This window comes from Pteropus medius, unplaced genomic scaffold (assembly GCF_902729225.1).
Source record: "Pteropus medius unplaced genomic scaffold, Ma_sr-lr_union100, whole genome shotgun sequence".
NCBI lineage: Eukaryota > Metazoa > Chordata > Mammalia > Chiroptera > Pteropodidae > Pteropus > Pteropus medius.
Window position 1 is genome coordinate 8,503,781 of NW_024346062.1, and position 22,262 is coordinate 8,526,042.

The 22,262-nt window shown below is 34.7% G+C and overlaps 1 long non-coding RNA gene across 1 annotated transcript in view; it reads left to right on the forward strand.

The window, feature by feature from the left end:
• The window catches only part of LOC120612516 (uncharacterized), a 93,349-nt gene extending 73,825 nt beyond the window's left edge, over nt 1-19,524 (forward strand). The window contains exon 3 of the long non-coding RNA XR_005655464.1: nt 19,331-19,524. This is a non-coding gene — a long non-coding RNA (uncharacterized LOC120612516). The remainder of the gene's footprint in view (nt 1-19,330) is intronic.
• The last annotated feature ends 2,738 nt before the right edge of the window (nt 19,525-22,262 follow it).

Genomic DNA, 22,262 nt, shown 5'->3' on the forward strand with positions numbered 1-22,262 from the left:
TTAATTCACAACTGGAGATGATCCTAGTGTATGGAGAATCTAGCTTATTATGAACTAGTTACTTGTTCTGATGTAGTGCATATATCCAGCCAAAACGTTGGAAATATAGTTTTCTAAAAAATAAGAACAAATGGAGTCTTGTGAGGGTAAACTTCTTGACTGAAGATTTAATACCTAGAATCATGACATGTTTTTTCTTTTTGGGAATCATTTAAATTTATCTTCCATGATAATATCTATGATATACAGAAAATGAATTGTTGTGTCATTGCAGTCTCTTAAGAAAACATTTCTTCAGTTTCTTCCTCAGCTGTCTTCAACCTACTGGGTACAATTTCAAACCAGACACCATAAGAAGAAAGTAAAACACTTTGATTTTTTATTTAAATGAAATTATATTATACATTAGTGTCTTTGAAAGTTCGTCTGTCCATTCATCTATACATTCAGTCATCCCCAATCTATTAATTAATTTATTGTTTTATTCATTCAATTAATAAAGAATTCTCATTTTAATGTTTTTGTAGATCCATAGGGTTTGAAAAATTTAAACTAAAAGAGATATAAACCATAAAAACTACTAAATGTCATCTTTGGCAGAGATATTTGCTAATAATAACTTGCCTCGGTCAGCTGGACTTGGTCCGCTATCTGTGCTGCCTGTTTAGCTGAGGTTGTTATTGCATTACTGTTCTATCCTAAAGATTGTTGTTGGAAGCCTGTGTAGGTACTGTACTCTATATTCACGTTGTGGCTGAATGCACTATACTTAACCTTCAAATAAACAGAAGATTTTGGTTTCCAAGCCTGTCAGTGTTTCAGCTGTTAAGTATACACGTATCATCTTTTCCCGAAAACTGTAGAATTTATGTTCAGAATTCAACACCAGCAAACAAGGATGGAGTTCTCATGTCAAACTGAAATATCACTTACACACTGGCAGGGAGATGGTGATGTTTAAGTCACTTTTGATTAGTCTTTTTCAGTAGGACCTTCTAATTTCTATCCCTAACTCACCCTGACCCCATTGGTGTCTCCATTTTTAATAGGAAAAGCCATTGTAATAAATGTGAAATTAGCTCTAATTTTCCAAATTAAGTTGTGAAATGCCTTTAATTAAGTGTAAAGATGCAATTTACTAAATCAATTCACTATTTACTTCAATTCATTGAGTAGAGGATTTTAAAGTCTTTTTAGTTTTATTTAAGTGCATCAGGATACATGAGTCAAAGGTCTGAATTCAAGATTCTAAAGATGGTGCCAGAAGGAAGCAAATGTTGATATCAATTGCACTTTAATTTCAGGAGATAGTTTTCCTTTCAGCTGATGTGCGGTGGCTCATGTTCACTAATGGGTCTGGCTTAGACCATTCGAGAGATGTTTATTATCATTGTCTGGACTCAGGAAATGATTTGAGACACTTAATTTCAGAGCTCCATCAAGTTCTCATGCTGCAAAGAAACATCTAATCGTCTGATGTGGTCATCTCAGGCAAAGGACAAATAAAGTGGAAAAATAAAGATTTTATCTCATCGACCCATGTGATGTATGAACTTTAACTTGCAATGTATTTTATTCTTAATGCTATCATACTGAATTGTGTTCCTTCAGTGTGAAAGAACTCACAAAACCTTTTAAATTCAGGTGACCTAAGGGGGACCTATTCCTTAATTTGCAAATTGGTTGAATAGATACTGAATGAGAATCATGGAAGTGTTTTGGATAGTCATATGTTTTTAATTAAGGGAAATTATACAGAGATATAGATGGCGTAGTGTGGAATAGTGGCATACTGTGTTTGGCATGGAACTTCATGTGTCAGTCTGTGGCAAGACTCCAGGATACCCACCAAAGACGTTCAACAATTCACTGCTTCTGGAAGCCAAATAATTTTCCAGAGAATTAATACCTCAAATATCTTAAATTGTTAACTTGGACTATTTAGAGATGCAGATCTTATTTCTTTTAGCTATTGATTTTCAAAGTCATGTTCGTTCTGGCTCTGGACAATTCTTCAATAACAAGAAAGACTTACATGTACATAAAGCTTATGGAAGACTTATACATAATCTTTAAAAAGTTAGGCCATTTAGAAACATAATCATTTACATTTTTTCTTTTTTGAAAGCTTAACCTTTAAATTATTGTTCTTCAGAGAGACGGGCTTTGGGATTTATGTTTTTTTTCTTTTCCTTGAAAACTGAAACACTCTTGTTTTTAGCATATAGCGTCTACGGTAATGAAGAACACACCAGTACATTAAAGCAAATGTGTGTCAAATCCCCAGGGAAAACAGATGTCATGCATGCGATATTTCCTTCAGACATCTGAAATCCAGCATTATTGTTCTTTCAATCTGTTTTCTAAGCAAATGAAACAATGGGGAGTAAACATAAATCTTTCTACGTTAGAATTTAAGAAATGTTTCAACTGGACAAGTTCAAAGTTTGCATTTGATAAATCAAGATATAAAGAGCTTAAAATTAGGAAACCCAGAGTTGGAAATGTGTGTATTCCTATTGGTTATTCCACAACTCTACATTTTCCTACTGATTTTCATAGTCTGTGATGAAGTACCAGCCGGAAACACATGTATAAGTAAAGTCCATTATTTTACAAATATTTTAAACAATATGATCAAATGTGAAAGATCATAAGCTTCATGTGGTTTTCCTAATCTTAATTTATTAGTTGTTATCATAAATTAAGATTTGGCAGTCAGCAATTAATTTGGACCTTTGAAAACTCTAAACTTAAGAAAATCATCCATACTATATTAACAAAAGTGTATTAGTGTGTGTGAATATGTGCGAGTCAGTGTTTCTGTGTATGTGTAGAATTTAGCATTTGTTGGATAGAAAAAATATAAATGACCACATAAAGGTAGACTTGTATCTTCTTTAGCTTCATTTAAGTTGAGATATCAAAATCCTTTAATTTGTAGGCTTCTTTATCTCCAGTTTGGAGCCAGAGAGAACTAAGACTGAAAGAGAAATATGAGCTACATCTCTGCCACTGGGAGAACTTGACACTAGTCTTATGTTCTGAGTCAGTGTCGGACTGATTAACTGGCTTAGACTGGCTCTGGCCTGAGCAATTCACTGCTCATCATGCTGCAGCCATATCTCCTTACCTGGTTGTGCCCTTCTTAAGACTGTGCTTGCTTTCCCAGGTGTCATCCAGATCTATTTGCTGGAGGAGAGGTTCTGTCACAAACCTTAGGCCACGTGACTGTACACTTACTTCTCAGATAGCGCTTGCTATTCTACTAGTCCCTCCTGCTAAGCATAAGCTATGATATTGTTTCCCAGCTGTATGGCCACCAATCAGGATTACATCTGAGATTGTGATACTTTCATAGGCATAACATTTTGGTCCCTTGAGGGCTGGCTCTAAAGATAGATTAATTTTCTTGGGTGTGTCTCCTCACAATTCCAGTTTACTACAATTTTCATGTTACCTCACTGTTTAAATCCCAGCATGCCTGTGGCAGGCTACATAGGTATGAAAAAATTTTCATTAAATAAGTAAACTTACAAATATTTTGCTTCAAAAGTAAAATTATTACCAGGGTTATTTAGATCATTATTCCTCTATCAGACCAGTTTAATTGAGATATACTACTCTGGAAGCCATTTGATATTGAATGTTTGCTCTCTATTATTTGGGCGCTGACAAGATCAGAAAATGGGCATGAAGTAAGTGTCTTCAGTAGGAGAAAAAAAAGCAAATAGTAAGTTTTTCATAATACCACATCTCTAATTAAAACAACAAAGACTTTAACAAGTTTTTGTTATTCTTCTCACTCAAGGTAAGTCAGGTGTTATCTAATTTAAAATTCCTGGAACTATGTGTCTTTATACATGTCTCATCTGACCAAAGACCAGATAGATATATAATTATTTTTCATTATTAACCTGCTTATATTATAACAGAATCACTTTATTTTAGGGTGCTTATAATGCTTAGTACTTATTGATGGTCTATTTTTGTTTTGGGTATATATGAAAGAATGAATCATCTGAATGCTATAAAATTATTTCCTTTTAATATGTTGCTTGTAATCAGCAGATTTATTTAAATGGAGACACTTCCCTTTCACTCTAGACATTGATATTTTATATGTAAAAGTGAAAACCCACTAAAAATGAAAAAGCATATCCTACAATGTTATAAGTGAAAGATAACTTTTAGAAACCTATTCGTATGGCTTTACTAAAAAACAAAACAAAATAAACCACAGAAAATACTAATTTGAGGGATAATACTTTTATTTCAGTGAAACTGATCACTTTTTTTGTCAGCATAAAGCTTTAAAATAATTTTTTAAGTTTAAGATTATGTATTTTGTTCTTCTGATGAAGTCTATTAGATAATGCTCGATTAACTTGATCCCACCAATATGCTATTAAATGAGCATGAAAATAAGTAATTTAACTTTCCTTGCAGAGGTTTTTGGAAATTCATCACTAAGAAGAGTGGGATATATCTTCTTTTAAAGCAATGTGCTCTGAACAAAATTGGCTTCAGTAAAATAAGAGTCCAAAGGGCAATCCCTTAGAATTCAAATGTTGACCATTGCTTGAATGGTCCCAAGATGTACATATTTTATGCTTCTTTTTGCAAGGGTTCAGTGTTGGAATTGTGTCATAACCTTGCATATGTTCTCCTTGCTACTGACTCATGTTAGGGATCTGACTTACTGCGGAGAGATGTCATTTATGGATTCTCCAGGTATTCCGATGGTTCTCAATTCTTACTGACCATTTATGGATCTCATCTTTCTTTAACTTAGTAAATTGTGTTCTGTGCAGTTATGTTACCGATGTAGGACAGAGAATAATGCATGAGTTAGCATTGTGATCCTCTACACTGATGGTGTGAGTAGTTTTCATATTCTAGGAGGGATGGATCAGAAAAAGTGAATTGGTCAAAGCACAGTAGACTTCCATTCTCCCTACCCCTTAATCCTAGACACCAGAGGATGAATGCACTTTAGCAAAATAGAGAAGAAGGTGAGAAGAGTGTCCCTCTCATTATCCAGGTTGTTCTCTTTTGTGCGACTTCTAGTTCTACTCAGTTTTCCATAGTTCATTATACAGAAGTGATATTCAGTTTTATTTTATTTTATTTATGTTATTTTATTTATTTTTACTGTCAACATTGCTTATCTTAATTTTCCCTGAAGGACACTCTAGACACACAGGACAATGAAATCTCCTTTAATTTTCTTTGAGGTTGCTGTGTTTGTACACAGTGACCTTGGAGGGTGGCCTAGCTTGACTGTGGAAAGCTTTTAAAGAGGCTTTTGTGGAGATAGAGGGCTGGCATTAGGAGTGGGTAGAGCTCTGTGTTTTCATTTTTCTCTGTTGTTATTCCACCTTGATGATCTTTCCTGCCTGGGTTATATTTGCAGAGCAGTCAGACACCAACTCTTACAGATGTGTTTATTTTTGCTCTTGGGTGTAGAGGAGGATGGGAGGATATAAAGTGAGAGAAGTTAAGTGAAAGGAGGGATTTTTATATGTAGATTGTTAGAATGCTACCATGCTAGTCTTTTTTATTTGGCTTTACTGAATTTTCCAGTCAGCAAATATCTTAAGGATAGCAATTTAACAATTGAATCTGCAGAACTATTTTTTTCTTTTTTGACATGGCCTCTAGATTGAGTAAACTACGCTATAGCTTGGAAGCCAAAACATAAAGATACTTCTGGTGAGGTCTGAAGATACCTTCATGGGCTCTTAACTCAGGCTGTACCACATGAAACCGGCGAATTAGCTATATAATTAGGTGCCTTCCTTTACCATTTGTTATTTAAACATAATACAAAAAGCTTTCTGGGTAATTTTGGGTCTTAGCTCTGTGTGTGCGTGTGTGTGCGCGCGCGCATGTGTGTGTGTGCGTGTGTGTGTGTGTGTGTGTATTTAATCCATGTTCTCATCTTCAAAATATTGCTATCCTCTCAAATGAGGTAAAAAAAGTACCCAAATAACAAGTTGCAGAGCATATATTTCTCTCATACTTATTTAACTAGATTTTTATAGGGAATTGATTAAGGCAATAGCAAAATTAGACAGACGAAGAAAGAGTATTGTAGACAGAACAAGTGTTTGGAATTTTATGAAACCAAAAGCTAGAAATCTTGGAAGTTTGATTTTTATTTATTGAACATATTATCACTTTGATTTAATGTGCCCATGCTTTGTATTATTTTCATTAAGTACTTTAGTATGATTTGATGGTATACTTTATTAAATACATCTATTACAAGTTCTCATTCCCAATACGAAATTAAGTCTTTGTCATTAGTCCACTTGTACACTTGTAGAATGGTCTTGTGGTTCACCTACTATTTAGGTAAGGTTTTGTTTTCAGACTGTTGGCTGCTTACCCAAGAACTATCCAGTCTTGTTGATATCCTAGCAAAACATACCCTGTTGGGTCTTATTGCTTAAATATTCTCACTTCTAAAATTACCACTACACTACTGGGGGTGAATGAATACATGATTATAATTTGAATTTGACAGTTTTAAAGGAAATGGCATAGGGATTTAATTAGACCCTCTCCATGTGCTTCATTGATTCTCAGATGGGTTTTCATTCTAGCATAAGCAGATGTGGATTCTAATGTAGAAGTTACATTTCTTTGTACCTTGGTTGGGTTATTCAAACCAGTAAAACAGCCAACAGTTAGCTGTCTGCATATGCAAAATTCAAAAGGAAACTGGTTTGGAAATGCTGAGCAATAGTTTCATTCTTCACTTCCTTTTTATGAAATAGGAAGATTGAAGTCATCAGGAAAGTAATAATTTTTATGGCTCTTGATCTTTATGCTGTATAATGAAGAGGAAAATTAGTCTACAGTGAAATATTTTTATTTTGGGCAATAGCAGAAAATTCCTGACATTATTAGAAGAGAAATATTATAGTTATTGCTTTTTTGGAGCTAAACAAAATGCCCAACTGAGAAAGATATGAAAGTCATTGTTAAAATTAGTTACTGGCGATTTTAAGAGGAAAACATAATACTTTGAAGATTTTCTTTGAAATATATTTTTTTATTAAAATGAGGACAGTATGTATCCTGATTTTAGAATTCTAGAAATCACAATGTTTGCTCAACAAATGCATTGCTGAATGTTCTAAAAATTGAGTTTTGGTACAAATTAGCAGTAGCAAGAAAATAATTGAAGTTGACCACAGGTGTCTGAGATGGCATGCCACCACAAGTTGTCTCACTGGCTACACGTAGAGAGTGCCATCATAGATTTCATAATATACCAGTTGAGAAACATAACATAGGTAACTATTAGTTTCTTTAAGTCATTAGGTACTCCACAATGTGACTCTGTTGTGTGGTCTTGAACCCACTTTCACCAAGCCTTCTGGTCTTCATCCTTCCAGCCTCTGACCCTTTGTTTTATCTTCCTCCTGTGGACTCCATTGTCAATTTGTCTGCCTGTTGGAACCATCCCTCTTGCCTCAACTTTTCTTCTCCCTTTCCTCTGGCCTCACTAGAATCCTATCAGATTCTAGGCTACTGACAACTGGCCGTAATTTTTCATCCATGGTTCCCCAGAGAGTTTGTCCATTATTTTTATTCCCTGAAGAGGCTCTAGTGATAAAGTGGTGTCATTTGTTTCTTTGTAGAAAGTATTTTAGTATTGCGCCGAGATGGAAAAGACACAAACATAAGAAAGAAATTATGTATACATACATAACAAGTTATTTGTATACAGGTATTACATTTGGTTAAATGTTTCCAACATTTAAACTTCTCTCTCTTTTTAAACTTCACTAGCATGCATGCAATAATTGATTCTTAGAGAAAAACTTGAACAATACTTAGAATGAGATCTCTAATTTAAAACTATTTGCTTCTTCATCTACCTGTTAGAACTATGGCATGCTTTCCAAAATATTAGAGGAATTTTGACTCTTTCTTTTGTATTCTATTTTCTAAAAAGTTGGACAATAATTAACAATTAAAAATGAACATCTTGCTTGTACTTTGTAATTTATGTAATATTTATTACCTTTAAATTAAACATGTATGCATAATGGTGGTATAAGTATACATGTATATAATGAAGCATATTTATTTGTTATCTAGATGTCTCGTTTTCCTTAATCCTTGGTCTACCTTGTATGTTGTGTTGCTATAAGGTAGAAATTTCTTACGATATGTATTATATTGTTTTAAAAAAATGTGTTATGTCCTACTCTGAGGTTTCAAACCCTTGGTGTTCATGTGTAGATACATTCTATTATTTGTTTGGTGGCATTTTCTTGAAGTAGGTAGAACATATGATTCTATTTCTATAACAATCATCTTTGCAACTAATGTTAAACATAATTAAGCATTAGGATATGTCATCATTGTGATAAGCCATTCCTATCACTTATAAGATGTGGCCTCTACCTATCACAATTTAGAGGGGAAAAGGAAAAAAACTATCCAAGTCCAAATAACACAGTGGAACATTTCTATTATAAATGAAACAATGGTAACAATCAGGTCTACAAAATATTTTACAACATAAAAGGTTTTTCCCCCTTAACATCCATCCAGTAAGGTGGGTTACACAGCTATTAAGTATCATTTGTATTAAGTGAGAAGTTGAGTTACAACAATAGTGATTTGTCTAAGACCACTTGATCAGCAAATTAAATTATGCTGAGTCTAGAACCTGAGTCTTCAAACTTCTAGATGATGGACGACTGGTAATCCAAAAAGGAGATTTTAAAAATGACATCGGAAAGATCTGAAGGGCACTCAGATCTTGGGGTCCTTGAATCACTCACTTGAGTTGATTTAAAAGAACGTCCCAGTCCTTCTCCTTTTCCCTTCCTTGTTTGCTTCTGCATTCTCATAATAACCTTCCTGTACCCCCACCTCCCCATACAGACCAGAACCATGAACATGATTAAATCTGCGGGAACTTGGGCTTGACTCCGTATCTAGCCCTCTCTGGAAATCCTTCTCAGAACCTCAAAAGCCTTAGCTAAATCTAGGAAACTTACCCAAAGATATTGCCAATGAGTTATCTAAAACTTGCATTCTGACTCTAGATTGCCTCCCTGGTTTCCACTGGGCAACCACAGACCAGTACATTTTGAACCAGCTTTTCTCATTATCCATCCCTGGCATTTGAGGGAACCATTCAGAAACCAAGGGAAGGAACTGCTCTGGACTGTGTGGGACATTCTGCCTGTGGTCTCTGGGCAAAAACGGGCTTGATAATTTTGTTGCATCATGAAAAGTCCTCTCTGAAATAATCATAGAACTGTTTTATCCCGAGTTTGTAACTGCTAAGCTCTGAAAGGGCCAACATGAAATTTTAGGGCACTTTTATCTTCTTCCTGCCAAATTTCTCACCTTCTTGGAAAATGCCTGAAATTCTAATTTATTTCTTCAGCTTAATGTTTTTTTTTCCTGCTCACATGCAAATGGAAAGATAACAAGTTCAAATGCTATTCATTACAACTTAGTCTTAATAGTATTCTTCGTTCCCCTCCTTCTTCCACCCTCCCTCCATTCCTTCCAATTCCTTTTCCTTTCTTAGTTATTTTCATGCAGCTCGCATTTATTGTACACATTCTGTATTCTAGATACAACAATGTTTAAAAAAAGGTGCTCGAGTCCTGACAGTTCTGAGCTTGAATCCTTGCTTTCCACTTATAAACTGTATAGCCATGGAGAAGTTACTCAATCCTCAGGCACCCTTCACTTTCATATCTTTTTCATAATTGGCAATATTAATACTAATGCCTACCCAATGGTTATATGGAATAAATAAGATAGCTTGTGAAACGTCTCCTAAGAACATATTTTGATAGTGCAAAAAGAGAGAACCCATGAAGGAGGACATTGACCCCCAAGAAGGGCCAAGATAGAACATTAACCAGGCTTAAGAACTAGTACCACCCATATCCCCCTGTTGCTTGAAAAATCTTTCATAGGAAAGCTATCTTAGGTTATTTCGCCTTGCATCTTTCCATTTCCTGGACATAGATCATGATGAAGCTATGTGGTGTTATGAAAAAGTAGTGGACATACAGTTAAAAAATTTGTGTTCCAGTCTTGACTCTGCACTGACTAGCAAGCAATAGACCATTTTGCCTTCCCAGACATTATCTTCCTTCTCTATGAAGTTAGAGAATGAAATGAAATTTATTGCACAAGACCCTTTCAGTTCTTAAAATGACATATGATTCTAACTTATTGAAGACTTCCATGACTACTTAAAATGCTATATGCTATGTTTTGATACAAGCATTTCCAGCTCTTATACAAAAACCATACATTGTATCTGTACACAGTAGCCAGAGGAGTACAAAGAACAATGTAGGTATATTGTGGTAAAACTGAGCTCTGCTTTCTCAAAACTCTTCTGAGACTTAGACTCAATTTGCAGGTTCTGGCAAAGCTGCCCAGAAGCATAGTTTTCTATGATATTTAGGAAGAAAGGTATTTTGTTCTCCTCCACTGAAAAAAAATTTAATTGGAAAACAAGTATTGGGTTCTGCCCATGGTTCTGTCACTAGTTGACAGGACTACCTTGGTCAAAGCAAATGACCCTTCTTCGGACCTCATTATCTTGTCTGCAAAATGAGCCAGATGTTCTAGATAATCTTTGAGTCTCCTTCTATTGCCAGAATGCTCTATTACAGCTCCACTTAGAATCATTTAATTGACTCATGAGTTACAGAAAAGGTTTAGGTTGGAGGTTCCTCCTTAATGTGTCAAAACAGGTCAAATTACAACTTTTCTATGAAAAAAAAATCATTTTGCTATCATCACTCTTAACCACATGTAATCATTTATCTTTCATGAAAAAATAATTGTCATATTGTAGATATGGGCTTAAGGTCTTTAATATGCTTTGAATTATGTGGAAACCACAGACACACACACACACGCACATGCACACACAGTTCTTATAAATAACAAGTAAATTCTCCCCCACAATGATACTAAGTTTAGTCTAGAGAAGCATTCCGCAAGCTTTTAAATATAGATCTAGTGTCTAATAGTTAAAATCACTACCATGGCACAGAAGTTTTCCTTTTCTTTTTCCTCATTTGCTAAGGTTTTACAATCTCAGGGAAAATGTTGGTCCTCTGATAAATTTTGCTCTTTTTATGTTTGGCCCTGTATTTATTTGTTGGGATACATTATTTTCTTGTCTAAAGAACTACTAACATTTAAGAATCACCAATGATAAAACAATAAGGTTGCAAAAAAGAAAAAAAGAAATATTACCATATTAAAAGTATACCTTGAGTAAAAGTTTCTTCCAGATTTTGGAATCCATAATAGTGAAAAATGGGTATGTTGAATCAAGGAAATATGATCAGTCACTCATGTAGGGAGTAGGCATATTTGAAATATTATCCTGAAGTCCCTGACTTTTCTGGAAAGCTCTTTTTTCAATGGGTCTTCCCATTGAACTCTGGATAACCTTGATACCAATAGGCAACACTGCATCATAAATAATGTCTTGGCATTCATATTCTGAGCTTCTGTGATAAGTTCCCCTGATTAAACACAGTTGTATGATCCTACTCCCTGAAAACTTCTGGTGGAAATATTGAAACAATTGCTCAGGTTCCCATGTTACAAATCCCTAGATCTCATTGCATTGTGCAAACAAGTCTCTTCTCTCCCACAAGAAGTAAAAACAGAGCTCTTAGAAACAGCTGGGTTGAAAAATTATCGAGCGGCAAAACATAAATTAAGAAAAAGTCACAATTTTGCCAATACACTGGCAGAAACATTGATACATTGTTGGGGAAAATTAAATAATAATGGTTAAAGTAGAAAATTAAACTTTGGGATTTACATTATCTTGGATAAAATTACCAGATAGCAAAACTAAAGGTACATTCCATGATACTGAACTTATTGCAGATTTGAATTCAAGCTCTGGCCAGTTTGGAAGTAAATATTGTAAATCTGAAAAGTGAGAAGTTAGTGTAATTTTATACTTGTTGGCAAGTATTCAAGTTGCAAACCAATAGCTCGATTTTTCTATCACAGCTAAATTGTTCTATGGAATCAAAATACAAACTGGGGAAATTTTGTTATTGTTTTAATTAAATGATATGAAAATTACACTTATATGCTACCTAAATATATGAAAAACTTCTGTAATTTTTTTTCCTGAATTCCAGATATCAATTTAACCTTTATGGGTTTCTACAATGAATTAGCAGCTAAATAGGAAGAGATTAAATTTTGTACTGTGGGAAGAGAGGCATATTTTTGGGTAGTAGTTACACAGTATTGCCTCTACTTTGTTTTAAATATTCAGATATAGATGTGGATACTCTCCTTACCCCTTGTTGCAGTTTCTATTAACTTCATTTTCTTTCCCCCGGGCCTCATACCTTCCCTTGAGATTCAGCTACAAAGCACTGTTCTCCAATGGGGTCCCAGAGGGAAAGTCTGCTGCTCTCTCTTCAAGTTCGTTCGACTTAACAGATAGTCACTGGATGATTATTGTGGCTGAGATGTTTTAGTAGATGACTTTTCTTTTCTCTGCCCTCTAAAAGTCAAATGCTGCGGCTCTTCTTCTTCTAGAAGTTCATTAGAAGGCCACAATTTATCTTTCAGAACTAGTCTAACGTGATAATGACTTTATGCATTACCCCTGCCAAATAACTTCTGCCTTTAAATGGTGGTTGCCAATGCCTTTAAACTAAAGTGTTGAAGTCTTAGTCACCAGGATCAAGGCAATGCCAGTTGAAGGTACTCAATGTTTCTCAAATTATACCATGTAGAAATTTCTCTATTCACTTAACAGGACTGAATAGGTAAATCAGGAACTAAATTTAGCTTTGCTTTTATTTTTAAATATAATGCAAAACAAAACAAGAAAGTGCTCTTAAAATGAGCTTTTTTTTTCTATAACTAATTTCACCTACTCTCTGGTTTTTTGAAGTTATTGTTTTTATCAAATGACCACAATAAACTATCCCAGGTTTTTCAAAAATCACCCTTGGCGCAATCAAATAGTACCTAGGAATGATTACTTGTCACATTAAACTTCCGAGTGAAGATTACATTTGTGCAAGTAACTCTATCAGTCTTCTCAAGCTGCAAATGATATATATATATATATATATATATATATATATATATATATATATATATATATCACACACACACATATATGCATTTTCTATAAGTGTTTACCAACATACTGTGTTGAAAATCAGATGAGGTGAAACACTGACATTTGGTTGAATTGATCTAGTTAATCTATGTACTATAAAAAGTATAAGTCAATCTACTTATAGTTATTTAGTTGACACGACAAATTTTAAAATTAAGACTTAGTGATTCATCAATAAGAATTGGCAAAGTACAAAATACTTCTCTTTTAAACAAGATTGTCATTTATCTGATTGAAGATTTGTTTAAGGATAAGAGTTTGGAGAATTCTCTTTCATGCATAAAGTGAGCTGATTGTTTGTTTCAACTGCCACTCTTAAAAGAGAATAGCTAGCAAGTGCAATATTCTTTTTGAATCATGAATTATTGTATATGATTTGTAAAGTCTAAAATAATACAACTGCTCTTTTAAATCCCAACGCATTGCTTTTTAGGGTTTAAACAAATGAGACAACCAGAGTTGATTTTTTATTTATTTTCAAAAAGTAACTGGAGAAATCATTGATTTTGTTTATAGGATTGTTTACCTGTTTTTAAAATTAAACCTGAATTACTATGGGTGGATTTCCTCTTTAAACATAAATATTTCTTATAGTTTGCTCTTAGAAATGATATAAAAGGTTTTTATAAGCAAGAAGCAAACGAGCTAAAAAGAAACCCTAGAAAACTCCTCAAAGCATTTTCCTTTCATTGTGAGAACTGAATTTACCTTAACAATTGCCAGAGTAAATGCTTAAAGATTTTCCTAAATCAACATGGTTATGAGTTGTCTTACTATGAATAATAACACTTTTTATTACTCTTTTTTTTTAAGTCCCTTTAGATTTTGTGGGAAATTTTAACTTCTCAGTAAAAGGTATTTTCATTGGAATAAAAATGGGACTTTCAGATGCCTGTCATTTTCTAAAATGCTTTGAAGTTTGAATTTTCTCTGTGTATCAAGAGAATAAGTTCCTTTGAATAGAGTGTACTAATGATAAATTTAGGATTTCAAGAATCAAACTACATTACAGTTATAAAAACTATACCTGTTATTGACATCACAGTCAGCTTTTGTGCAAATTTCATTTGTGACAACTGTTTATTATACTTATCAAATGGCAGGAAAAAGTCTTCAACACCGAAGTTTTAAAAATAGTGATAGGCACTGAATGTAGACGGCATTGAGCCAATCAGATAATGTGATAAGATAGTGCTAAGAGGTCAAAACAGTACAGAAAATGAAAAGAAGTTAAAGTTTTCATGGCTATTCAGAAGCTCATTTTTAAGGGTGCTATCATTCTATGGGAAACCTAAGAAAAGGTACTGTGGTGGATAGAATTCCAAGATGGCCCTAAGATACCCTTCCGATAGTATATAATCCCCTCCCTTTAAGCAGGAACAAGAATTATGAATATGATGGGATAGATATCTCTCTGGTGAACATGTTACATTATAAGCAGAAGGGATTTTGCAAATGTAATTAAGGCCCCTAATCATTTCATTTTGATTTAATTGAGAGGGAAATAATCCTGGGTGAACCTGATCTACTCTTGTGTGAGCTCTTAAAACAGGTCAGAGATTCTCCTGGCTAACCTTGAAGAAGTAAGCGTCTACATGGTGAGAGGGTCAGTTTAGAAGCCTTCAGGGCAAGGACACAAGGGCAGCCTCTAGAAATTGAGAATAGTCTCTGTCAAATAACTACTAAGAAAACAAGGTTATTGGTCATACAGTTGCAAGGAAATAAATTCTACCATCAACCTGTGAATCTGGAATAATACCCTACAATTTCAGATGTGATTGTTGCCCCTGCCAACACCTCGATTTTAGCTTGGTAACACTCTGAGCACAGGACCCAGCTAACTTGAGTTCAAACTCTTGAGCAAAAAAATTTTGAGATAATAAATGTGTATAGTTTTAAGCTATTAAGTTTTTTTAAGCTACTAAATCTTTTATATAATAGTAGAAAATGATTATAGATCAGAATAAAGCTTTTACGCTTCACTTAAAAATTTAGAAGAGCTATCAGCATGGCAACACTGGGTCAGAGTTGAGAATCTCATTTTCAATGAGATGTGTGCCTCCTCGTTTGCCCCAGTTCCATCATTCCCAGTGGCCTCCCTGACACTGAAATCGAGCATCAATTGCAATTCATCATTGCATTTGTTTTGTTATTCTTACAAAATGTTACAAATGTTATCCTTACACATTTTTCTGTATTCTCTATCAAAAGTGGAAAATGAAAGATGGAACTCAGAGGGCTCCTTGTTTCTCAAGCCCAGTATGCTTTCTTCATTTTTGATCTTGTTGGCATTTGTGAATGTGCACCCTAGAGATTAAAGAAATAACTGATTGGAAACACCTAGTATAACCTGGACCAGATGCTTAGCAAATGTTCGCTTCCTTCCATCTAGCCTTTCTTGTAGTTGTTTTGAAACATTTGGACACAGAATAAAGTGGTTATAACATTCCCAGTGACTGTAAGTGGAGTACCACGACAAAATGCTGAAATCAAGCAGGAAAGACGAAGATTACATTTCTAGTAAAACAGAATATAAAGAGGAAAGACAGTATGATAACCATGTAGGTTACCCCGATTTTTCCTTTTCATCTCTACTAAAATCAATGACATTTCTCTCCAGAGCCAGAAAGAGGAGAAAACCATCCCTCATTGCAGTGTTTGGTTTCAGTTGGCTGTATATCCCTGGCCTCTGGGTGAGGTTAATTGTGCAAAAAAAAAAAAAAAGTCACATTTTCAGAAGTTGGATACTTATTCTCACTAAACCACATTGAAGACATTAATTCCATTTCTTTCCTGGCTGTAGATAGGTGAATTAGCAAGAAACCACTCCTGCATTGTCTTCTAGTCTTCAAATGAAGCCTAATTAAAGAAATATATAGTTTTTATTGAGCTGCAAGAAAAAGGGACATGGGGCACAATTAAGTTCTTATCAATAATTAAAGCCATAAAATTAATAATGTAGCAAATATTACACATTAGTAAGAAATATATTTTGTCACCAACTGCTGCATAAAATCTCTTTCATAATCTATAATCCAACAGAAGTAATAGAGAAGGAATACACACACAAAAACATTATGTTCCAGCCTTAATTTTATTGCTAGTGGAACTAAGATGCTTGCCATATTTTAATACTACCATTTTTAAGGTGTAATAATTGTTCCGAATCAGAAAAATAAAAGTGAGAATAAAAAGATATAGTTGCGATAATAATGGCTTGTATATAACGTGAAATTTTACTAGGGAGATGAAATTATTTATCAATCAATCTGCTCAATATTTTCCTGTGATAGAGGAATCCAAGTTCAATATGCAGAGAAGGGAGGGTGCCTACCCTACCTTTTCTCCATATCTCTTCTCTGGCTGAACTTAAATCATTCTGCTTCTGCCTTCTTTGGAGATGGAGGTTTGATGTCAAAGCCAATTTTCTGATTCATGGGTCACCTACTGAGAAGATTCTTTTCTTAGTCATTAAAAGTACTTGCAAGAGTGTTAAGGAATGAGTATTTATGCCCTACCCCATCCTGTACCTGTACTTTTTTTTTTTTATCAAAGCCCTATCACTTGCTTTTGCCATCAGCATGTATCCCATAGGTTTGTACAACATAGGCACTGATAACTACTTAAGGAATAAATGAATGAGGTAGCAAGAGAGTTGTTTTGTCCAAATCAAGACTAAGATTGCGTGATTTATAAGCATCTCAACCAGATTCTATTCATGAATTCAGTTTTTAAAAAGTTAGTAAATACTTACTATGAACAAGTGGTTGGGGGTGATATAAGGTTAAAGAAGTTAAGTTTTCTATCTTAAAATCTAAGAGGAAAAAGATAATGTATTAGTAGACTGTACAAACCGCCACAGAGAGGTACTGATAAAATGAAATGGGAATCCAAAAGTGGAAAATGAACAGTTAGTGCGAAGAGTTAGGAAAGCTTCATGGAAGAAGTGACTTTTATAATATGTAATAATTAGTGGAAGGGATTTTAAGAAGAAGAAAGATTCTTGGTATCCCAGTGGTTAGATGTGCAAAGAAGGAGCATGAGCAAACAGACAGAGGGAAAGTTTAGCACATGTTTGGGGATAGCATGTATTCCAACTTGGCTGAAACAATTTCCAAACAAGACCTGAAAAATGTGACTTCTAGAGATGGTTTAGAGCTCTGTCGAGGTGGCCTTTGAGTGACATCCTTGAGAAGTTAATGAACAAGCTCTGTGCATAATCACGCAATATGGAATGTTCCATGTTCTCACAGTTGGCACTATGTTAATTTAGTTTTGAGCCCTTCTTAAGAGAATTACAATCCCATTGAAAACTGTTTTCCTACGTTGTTTCTCTGGTTCTGATTTCTTTTGTATTTTTCATGGTTCTTTGCTTATAGTAAATAGTAAATACTGATTCAGTATTGATATATATATTTTTTTTTTACTTGATTGCTGAATTGTTTGGCTGATATCAAATTCCAAGGTATCAGTAAGTTTTACACACCATCTTACTTTTCTCAAGAGCATTGTGGAGTAAATATGCTCACTTTGCAACTGGTCAAAATAAGATGCAGAGATTAATATACTTGCTCAATGTCTTCCAATGAGACTAGACCACATGCATGGTGATTTCGAATTCTGGGCTTCTTCTTTTGTACCACATTGTCATGGTTTCTAGGACATGAAAGTTGTAACACTTTATAAGACAACTAAAAGGAAGGAAAAAAGTTGCATGTCTAGGATAAGAAGAAAGAAGCCAAAGATAAGCCCTCTTCCTATACAAATTGAAAGTTCACTTGGATCCCAGTGTTCAGAATTAGTTAATCTTTCTCATATATTTTAATTTTGCTTATAATTTTTATATCTCATCATATCCTCGATTTCCAGAAAAATAAATAAAAAGTTTTTTTTCAAACAATATTGGGCCATCATAACGACAGCTATTTTTACCAAGTACCTACTGATGCTAGTCACTGTATAGCTGCTTTGGACACACTACGTCTATTCCTACTGCAATTCTGCAACCCCATTTTATAGGACAGTGACTGAATTAACTTTCATGTCTAGCTCTGCTTTCAGATTCTGAGGTCTTTCTTCTTGTCTCCAGAACTACTGGTTTCTAACCAGGAACATGCTTACTGGGTCTATTCTACTGCTTCTTTCTGAATACATGATTCAAGTGAAACTCTAATCCTGCAGCCCTAGGCAAGAAGACTTCGCCAAAAGCAGTTCAATTTATTGCCCATCGTCCAAGTCTCCATTGTTTGCCTGATTCTAGTCTAATTACAGTTGGATTTTTGGGAGACAGCAATGTAAGATATGGTTTTTTTTTTTTTGTCTTCTAAAGACTTATACTTCAGTTAAATCAAACAGAAAAATAAAGGGAAGAGAAGTCAATGATATATACGTGCATATGTGTGTGTGTGTGTGTGTGTGTGTGTGTGTGTGTGTGTGTATCCTAGATTGTTGATAGAGGGGGAAAAAGATGAAGGTAGAGTTGAGCCTTGAGAATTGGGTAAAATTTGGGTAAAAGGAAAGAAGAATTGAACATTTGGTGGGGCTGATAGAAAGCACCATGAGAAAAGGTGCTGGCTTGTGAATGGTTTGTTTATTAAAATGCTTCTGACTCATCTTTGAATTCACTCTTAGTTCTTCCTAATGACCTATAAAAAACTGTTTTTGAGCCACTCTATGTGGCTGCAGTATGGAAAATTGTGTAGCTCAGGGTAAGACTTAGAACAGTTTAAATGCCCTTTAATGTCAAAAATCAAGCAAAGTGCTAATAGACCTAAAGATAAAAAAGAGTTACGGATAATGCAAGGAAAGATATTTGTCAGACATTCTAACCTAACATGCTAACCTCCATGTAGTTTGGACTACTAATTTGATGTGTGAATCAAGATGTGAAATTTAAAATCTTTTAAAGATAGTAGGGCAGTACTTAACCCCAAAAGAGTGACTCTTATCACATAACTTAAAAAAAAAAAGTGGTACCAAATGTGGTAACACCAAAAATATATCCATCACCTCCAATCCAAATCTTGCTTGATGATATTATTACAATTTGTCTTTCTACCTCAAGACCGATATCTTGTGCTAAATCAGCTGAGATAAATCTGCTATGAAAATGGTAAATTGTTTTAAAATTTTCACTTATATCAGGTGGTGTTCTATAAGGCAGTGAAGCATCCAGAGACAATGGATTCACCAATCCTGAAAGATCCCACCTCAGCCCCTTCTCTTGGCTGCCTTCGGATTGCACTAAGTCCTTCCTACTAGTTCATCTCACATAATTTATTTCAGCACTTAAAGGAATTCCAGCAGAGTTAGGATTCCAAGTTATTGTTCATTGAGGACTGAGAACCACTGACGTAGAGTCTTCATATTTAAAAAGGTGGATGTAGTGGTTTTTAGTCATGATATAAATACCATAATAGTAAATCTCATCAAGTTGAACCAGCATCAACCCTTTTAGGGAGAATGAGAAATATTCCCAGTGAGCTACCAATTCTATGCTAAAAGGTAGGAGTCTTTCAGTGACTTGCCTAAAGACATTTAAGAAATTAGAAACAAGAATCTTCTGTCTCTAAATCCTGTGTTCTTTCTACAAGATTATTTAATATTTGTAATTATATATGATTTGTTCAAATATGACAACCTCGGGAGAGGTTTTCTTTGACTGTCTAATCCAAAATAATCTTTCTCTAGCAAATTACCCTGTTTCATATTATTTTTTAAATAATAATACACTATTTGAAATCACAGAAAGTAGTTCCAAGAGAGCAGGAGACCTTCACTCTATTGTTAGCTACTATATCCTCAGCATCTAGAACAGTAATTTGTATGTAATTATTGAATGAATGAATGAGTCAGTGAGAATTTTGCATTCTTATAAATATGTCAATTCCATCATGTAGCCTATGTCTAGATTTAGGTGGAACAGGGACACTTTTAATAGGATAGGATGTTTCTCAGAGCAGCAGCTGCATTTGAGGCAGAAAATCAATTTCTACCCTGGATGACATTTTCAAAAGAAGCGGATCTGGTAGCATGGAATCTTCTACCTGACAGGGCTTATGTCAAAATTCTAGGATGTCTAGATGAGTGGCCCACATTCTGTAGAGAGACGGTGCCATTCAAAGATGCCCTGAACTATATGTGCAATTTAGTCCTTGTTCTGACTTTCCGCCAGCACGAATAGGTGAGTATGGCTTTGTGAGTATACTTATGTCCTGTAAGAAAATTTACATGTGAATGCATATATGCACAGACATTTTATAAGCTTGGTGGGGAAGAAATATGGGATGCAGATTCCCCAAGTTAGCTAGTATTTGTAATATTTTTTTGGTAACAGGGTGGAGAATGCTTGTCTGGTATGTTCTCAAATATTTCAAGCACAGCCATTGTTTAAGATCTAAAATTCACAATAAGATGGAAACAATATCAGAAAAAATGTAGACTATTAATCACAACTTATGCAAAACATGTTAAGTAGATGAACTCAACCACTCATCATATACACAACATTGTGCTAAGGAATGCCTTTTGTCAATGGTATTCATTACTGAGGAAAATCATTACCAAAGCGATTTAGCTAATTCATTCCCATGTTTGGAATTAAGCATTTTTAAGTTATCTACTTCCCATTGCCTGCCTGGGACAAGCCTTGTCTTGTTAGTAAAGTACTTAGCTTTCTGCTGCTGCAAGAATTGAGATAGGGTCATCAGACTCTTGTAAACTTGGGGAAGATAAAGACAGGGAAGCTGGTCTTTCCCTGGGAGGGCGGGAGAGAGGGAACTAGAAGGGAGCAAATTTGGTTTTATCTGTAGGCGGACTGAAGTAACTGCTTATTGTGTGCCATTCAGCGTCCTAGGTATCTGTATTTCTTTCATTTTGATTCTCCCTCTCCTACTCCTCATCCAAATACACACACACACACACACACACACACACACACACACACACACACATCCTTTTTAAATAGGGAGACAAGGCTTTTATTTTGTAATCAGAGAAGAGTCAATAGTACAGGTAGAAGAAAATTATTGATCAGTGTTCTCATGGATTTGGAAATAACTGATAAGAGATCCTTTCCTGATCTGGAAAAAGAAAGGAGCTAATAAATTTGGGGTTTCTACTATGTATTTATTTCTGTCTTAGGAGAATAAAAAACACTTTCGAAATTTTGTTTAATATAAAAATTAGATGAGAGTTTGATAGGAGGAAGATTTTAGGCTCTTGAAACTAGGTAGGCAATAAGAAACTCTCTTAAATGGGAGGCCAAGTTTTTTGCAGGCAAAATATGTCCACTTCAGAATTTTCCTTGGGGCTGAATTTTTTCAAAATGGGAACACAGGATTATAATGTGCATAGACTTCTATCCCTAACTCCCAAGAGATTTTACAGTTTAAAAACATTTTAAAAACTAAAATTGTTAAAAATAAGTTAAAGTGATAAGAATTTGTCATCAATAAGTTAATGATTATTACAATTATAAATTAATAGAGGTAGTGCTTTTTAACTTGCCCTAAATGTCATGTCAATTGATTAAATGTTCTGAGATAATGAAATGAGAAAAGACAACTTTATTATAATGCTTCAGGCAGGAAATATTTTTATTTTGCTATTAGGAACACTTCCACATGTCAATGACCAATTCTATTTGGAAAAAAGACACTTTTTGGTGTACGTACAATTAGGAAAAAGTCTCCAAGGTGAATCTTAAGATCTGAACTAACTACCTCTGTTATTTTTAGTTGGCATATGGAACCATTAAATATATCATTTTTAGGCTTTATTTTGACTTAGGGCAGGAGCTGTTGGTATATCTCTCATAGGAGTGGTAGGCTGGCACAGCCCTGCCAGGCTGGCATCCTCAATAGACATTGTAGGGGCATGTTCTGCATTGGGCCTCTGCACTTCCATTACAGGGAATTAATTGGAAAAGGTGTCAAGGAACTAGCAGATTTTCAGCTGCATTCTCTTGCTAGCCATGCTGAGTGTGCTAGGGCTGCTTTCTTCTTGGGGGTGATTTGGCAGCCAGGAACCTGCCTTCTGGGACAGCTGTTTGAGCCTCAGCTTTTCTGTGGTGATA